The following is a 6,000-nucleotide window of genomic DNA, read 5'->3' as shown; positions in this document are numbered from 1 at the left end:
ATGCCTGGCAAGTTTTGTACAAGGTGGAGAACCCGCTTCCGATTGGATGGAGGGACTTACACCCTATCAGCTGGACAGGATGGCTGTGGAGCCTTCGTAGAATTCATTTCTGACAACTTTGTCATCATGTCCCACTGAACAGGAGCTAGGATCAGTGAAGAGGGCATGACGGGTACTGGTGTGACTGATCCTTCCGCAGTGGTGTCTTATAGACAAGACAGTGCATCAGCCTTTCCATTCTTGGAGCCTGGGCGATATGTGATCTGAAACTGAAAGCGTGAGAACAGGGACCAACATGCCTGGAGTGGGTTCAACTCTGCTGGTTTGCCAGGCTAGGAATTCCTGCTGCTGAATCCATGTTTGCCGAAGAATTCTGTCACAAAACAGGCAGACGGCTGGTTTCAATTGCAGCAGGTTTATAGGCTCACCTAAAGGTCCAAAACGCTAAATTAGGGTCAGGCAGACAAAGGTCAATACTATGCATGTGAGCATTAAAGGAGAAACTGTCATGGTACCTCCGGGAGCCCTCTCCTTTCCTTTTCCCTTTCTCTGCTTTTCCTCCCCAGATTGGACATGGCTGTTGGCACTCTCCTCATCAGCCTTCCTGCTCCTATTTATGGTGGACCTTCCCCAGCATTATTCGCCAGTTCTTTGCCCTCCATGGTGCAGTTACCTGGTCCCATGTTTAGGTTATTTCATGTCCCACGAATATTCAGTAACCAAGTATTATTCCTCATAATCAGGACTATCATCATCTACGAGTGCCAACCTGGGTCTACTCTCAAGCCTTTCCATCAAGTTCCACCTCTCATCCAAAGCCTCCAGCCAAGCCCAGAATCCCCGCCTCACCACAAATCCACGCCACGCAGTCGCATCACCTTCACAAGGTTTCACGTTCCCTGCCTCACTCTAGCTCAAGGAAGATTTCGCTCACCATCTGGTCCTCGTCTCAACTTCCACAGATCTCCGGCTCCATCATCAGCTTTGGAAAATAAAGCTCTCCATAAATCCACTCCTGTTTGCATGATCTTTCTGGGTTCCAGCGACTGGGTCTGTTCTAGTCATAGAAAATTATGACAGAAACAGGAGTAGTCAGGATCCAGGTGAGATTCAGGGCAGGTCGCAGGCAAACTGAGTCAGGAACAGGGTCAGGAAACAGAAGATCAGATCCAGATATAACGCTTGCTAAAGAAAGCAGAGTGGAACAAACAATTCTTTGCATTGCACTGAGTGAGGCTCAGTGCAGTGTTTACGTATGCTGTGATTGATTTGGTGAATGAGAGTCAGGTGTGCAGTACTCAGAAACTGCATGCTGGGATTGCTGGGAGATGTAGTGCGTCAGGAACTCTGGAGACGGTTCCCACTGGTGACCAGAGGGGGAGACAGAGCACTGACTTCTGACACAAAGGCACAAAGAGGTGGAAAGAAAGGAGAGCAGCCTTACCAACAATGTAGAAAAAATAGTAACAACAACGGTCAAAGTGAAGATTTATGTTTTGAGGAAGACAGGATGGTGAGAGAATAATGATGTAGGTGTGATGAAAACAGGTCCATCCTTTTACCTTGTGTTCCTGCTGTGTCCTTTGCAGAGTCATGGGAGTTGATTGTGCAAAATCCTCCTACTTCAAGGTAATGGATGGGAACACCTGTGCAGCTCGCCAGTCTATTGCAGGGCGGGGGTGTGGGAGGAAGCCAGAATGCTCAGAAGAAATCGATACATGCACAACGGTGACATGCAAGTGTCATACAGACAGGACTGAGCTGGGAATTGAAACAGGGCCTTCTTAAGTGTCCTGGAGTTGACAACGTTCCAGCATAGCTGATCCAAGCAGGTGTAAAAGCCATGATTGATGCCCTTACAACATCTGCAACAAGATCTGGCACATATAAAAATGGCCAACCTGCTAAAGTGGGAACTTTTAAAAGTGCCAGAACTACTGCACCGTAAGTCTCATAAGCCATGCCAGCAAAGTCATGCTGAGGGTGCAACTGAACAAGCTGAAACCAAAGGCAGAGACCATCATTGCAGAAGAACAGGATTGTTTTAGGTCAGGAAGAAGTACAAAAGAACAGCTCTTCAATCTTAGAATCCTCTGGGAAAAATATCTATTGCCAACAAGATCTGTAATGATATGATATGATATGGAACACTGCATTGTGGGTTAGCATGAGGAAGTATAAAATCAATGCCAACCTTTCAAAGTAGTAAAACATCTCTATGACCATGCCACAAATGCTGTATTATTGAATAGCAATACAGGTGAATGGTTCCAGACAACTCTCAGAGTCAGACAAGCCTGTCTTGTCTTACCATCCCTCTTCAACATTTTCCTGGAAAGGCTGATAACTGATGCACTAGAAGACCATGAAGGATCAGTCGGCATTGGTGGCAGAACCGTCACCAATCTACACTTTGCTCATGATGTTGACGGCTTGGCGGGCAGAGAGGATGGACTGTCCACTCTGATGGAGCTCCTTGACAAAACATCACAGGTCTAGGGCATGAAGATTAATGCAGAAAACATAAAGCTCATGACCAACAACTCAAATGGCATCCAACAGAACGTCAAAGTGGGGCGTCAGAAACTGGAAGCTTTTGATAGTTTTGATTATCTTGGTGCCATCGCGTCAGATGATTGATCCAAACAAGAAATCCTGGTCCTTCGTAGACCAAGACAGGACCAAGTGGCAGGCGGTACAATGGTTTTGCCGGAGAAACCTGATTTGATGGTTCCTGTAAAAGGTGTTAGAGGAGTTTACAGCTGTTTGTGAACGCACAGGCGCAAAAGCAGGAATGCATACACACCCACAAATACATGAACAGAAACAAAAACACACAAGAAACTACACCCCCAGGGACACATTAACCCTTGTCCTATCTTAGATGACCCCTCCCTTACATTGACGTGTTCTCCCTACCATGACAAAGGTGGACAAAGGTGGACAAAGGTGGAAAGATTTCATGTAATCCATGGACACCAGTGAAGACCACAAAAGTGCCTTGGATAGCACAAGGGTTAAATAACACACAGGCAAGTGCACACTCACAAAGGAAAAGAAGCCACAAACACAACCACACACACACTAACACCAACAGATACAAACACAAAAACACATACACTACCACACAGGTGCGCTGTTCTGAGTTTCTGTGGTTTGCTCATAGATGGCAGAATTTTTTGAGGTTCTGGAGCAGAAGCACAAACATTTCTGTTCTGGTCAAGGTCACCTTTAATTTTCTGTTGATTCAGCACTTTTATTTAGGCTGTCCTGTTTGAGAAGCATATGATGGAATAAAGGAGATGTGAGTGGACTGACAGGACAAAGTGCATACTTACCTGTTTCTTTTGTCCCAAAGAAATAGACATTCTTTGTAGATTTTAACAGATGGTTGCGAATGTACCTTGCAGGTCTGCCTGTGACAGGTGCATGCCTGCTAGATTAGGGATTTGGTTCAGCTGTGTCTGTCCCTATATAAGGAAGAGGAATTGAGTGGATAGACAGCACCTGCCTGCCTAAATGGTGATGCTGGAAGTGGCTGGAAGTGTTGCAGATGTTATGAGCCACTGCATGTCCTTTACCTACCCTTTTTTTGAAACATTTTTAATGTGTTTTTAGAGCAAAGTTGCATTGCTGTGTGGATGACTCTGATTTGTCTTGTTGTACAGGTCTGGGTTGGGCACCGGTGCGTGCGGTGTTGGTGAGGGGGGCCCCTGCTGGCAGCGTTTTCCTCACTCCAGTTCCCTCACTGTATTTGTTTCTATTCCTTTTCAATGCATAGTGGAAGCTTCGTTGGCACGTTTCTCACTGTGTATGCGTGGGATTGTTTTGTTTTCAGCATGAAGTGGAGTGAGGTGCGCTGTCTCGTACTGGCTTAGTCCACGGCCCCTCTCTTCCCCTCCCCTCCTGCATGGGCGGTCGACTCGGCCTTCCAGGTTTTTTTCTTCTTTTCCTTTTATTATGATCGTTTTGTCTGTGTATAGATCGTCAGAGTAAAATTGCAACAATGGAAATTTTAAATTGTTGATAAATTAAAATTTTATACGTTTTTATTTTCCCAGCCATTTTTTTGGGTGGCTCCACTCTGCAATGGCGGCACCTTGGTCACACATAGGTTAGCCCATAGAGTTATTGTTCAAGTCACTTTATTTTTCTTTAGCCAAGTTATCTTTGCTAATGCATAAGTCTTTACCTTTTTGTATGTATAAGATTGATCCACAATGCTTTTGATCCTGTCTCACTTTTTGATTGAGACTAACCTTTTTCGACTTTATTCTCCTGTAAAAGAGCCAAATAAGTTCAAAATCAAGTTTGGATTTTCTGTCAGTTCTGACGATTGTTCTTGAGGGAGGATGTCAGGGTGGTGGCTCAAGTGTCTGACACCTCAGTTGAGGTATTCTTTAATAACTACTCATTGGCTTTCCATAAGGTCTCCTGTGGGAGAGTTTTCTGTCAGAATATGCAACAGCATGAATCCCTGAGCAGAAATCACATGAACTAAAACAGTTTTCTGGAGGAACTTTTAGCATTATTGTTAATTATGAGGCGGTGATTCAGATCCATCAGGCTTATGTAACACTGTGACTTCCTGGGGTCAGTATCCTCCTACACTGCAGCTCTCTGACAACACGCAGCATTTAGACGAGTACTTGAGGTGGAAACATAAATCCCTCCATATATGCACTGAGAAGGGTGACTGGATGCTGTATCCATGACTACCTTCTCACGTAGTCTGCATTATTTTTATCACAAAATCCTTTCTCTCTTCTTTCTCCTCCTGAGCTTTATGCAAACATGTTGGTGAAATGCACAGGTTCAGCTTTGTATGTCAAGAAAATAAAGTCAGAGAGGCTCAATAACTCTGCTAAGAGACTGTTTGGAGTTTATAAATGGGTGAAATGATTTTTGTGGGTAATAGATGAAGAACTAGAGCTTTTTTATGTGGCTAATCCTTCTCTGAAACAGGGACATGCTTTTCAGGGCAGAGAGTAGGAGGTGATCGGTCGTGTGGTTGCTGCACTGGTAAAAAGAAAACACGTCGAAAAACTTTTCTCTGCAAAGTAAAGGTTTAAAGAAATATTTTCAAGCAACATAGTCCACAGCAACATGAGATACTGTTTGGTCCAATGTCATCAGAAATGGACCTTTATGGATAAACTGTGAAGATGCACTTTATCCTTTAAATGAGACTTACAATCGTTTTTTCATAAAACAAGTGAAAAGAGCTCCACTTTGTGGACATAAAGCTGTGCAGAAGAGAAAGAAAGCTTTAGTTTACTAAGGAAAGGCTGGCGACTGCAGAAACGGAAGACTGTGGGACTGTGGGACCTGATGAGTTTAGGCTATTCTTGTTTCAGAAGGACAGAAGCTCTGTTGTCTAAGGAGTGCTTTTGTGTTGAAACACATTTTTACATGTTTCATTTGATGTGCTGGTAGATGTGCTTTTAGGAATTAAGAAACGCTGCTACGACATTAAGTATACACCTCAAAAACACCGGGGATCCCCACAAATTGCAGGTGTGAGCTGCAGGGCCTTACTCTATTGCATCTGAAATGTTTACAGCTGAAAAGAAACGACCAATTGTTGAGGGCCCATTAGCCGATCTTCAACTGATGCAGAGCTTTCACAATTCACATTTTCACATGTAGAGGCTTTGTGATGGTTGATGACAAACCAAAAGGCAAATGACCAGAGTCAAATTTTGGGTTTGCAAGTAGATGTGAACACAAATATGTGAACATCAGGAGAAATTTAGGACATATTTCAGACCAAATTCAGTGGTGGCTTGCAGTTGGCTGTGACACATGAAAATATTAATATATTATAATAAAATAAAAATCTGGTCACAAATCTTTTTGTAAGAAGTATTTTTCCTATGCAATTTCCACAATGTCCAACATTTATTCAAGTATATTTGAAAACAGAGTCAGGGCATCACCAGCTGGGAAGCTTACTGGACTTCAGTGTCACTGTCCATAAAATGACACGTCAACACAACA

At 43.7% G+C, this 6,000-nt stretch overlaps 1 long non-coding RNA gene across 1 annotated transcript in view; it reads left to right on the top strand.

Moving 5' to 3' along the window:
* The first annotated feature begins 3,592 nt into the window (after positions 1-3,592).
* Positions 3,593-6,000, top strand: part of LOC144992122 (uncharacterized) — an 88,434-nt gene continuing 86,026 nt past the window's right edge. The window contains exon 1 of the long non-coding RNA XR_013655919.1: positions 3,593-3,935. This is a non-coding gene — a long non-coding RNA (uncharacterized LOC144992122). The remainder of the gene's footprint in view (positions 3,936-6,000) is intronic.

The sequence above is a fragment of the Oryzias latipes genome, chromosome 5 (assembly GCF_053564925.1).
Source record: "Oryzias latipes strain Hd-rR chromosome 5, Olatipes_Hd-rR_3.1".
NCBI lineage: Eukaryota > Metazoa > Chordata > Actinopteri > Beloniformes > Adrianichthyidae > Oryzias > Oryzias latipes.
The sequence above is the reverse complement of the archived record's forward strand: the minus strand, read 5'-3'. Positions and strand labels throughout refer to the sequence as shown.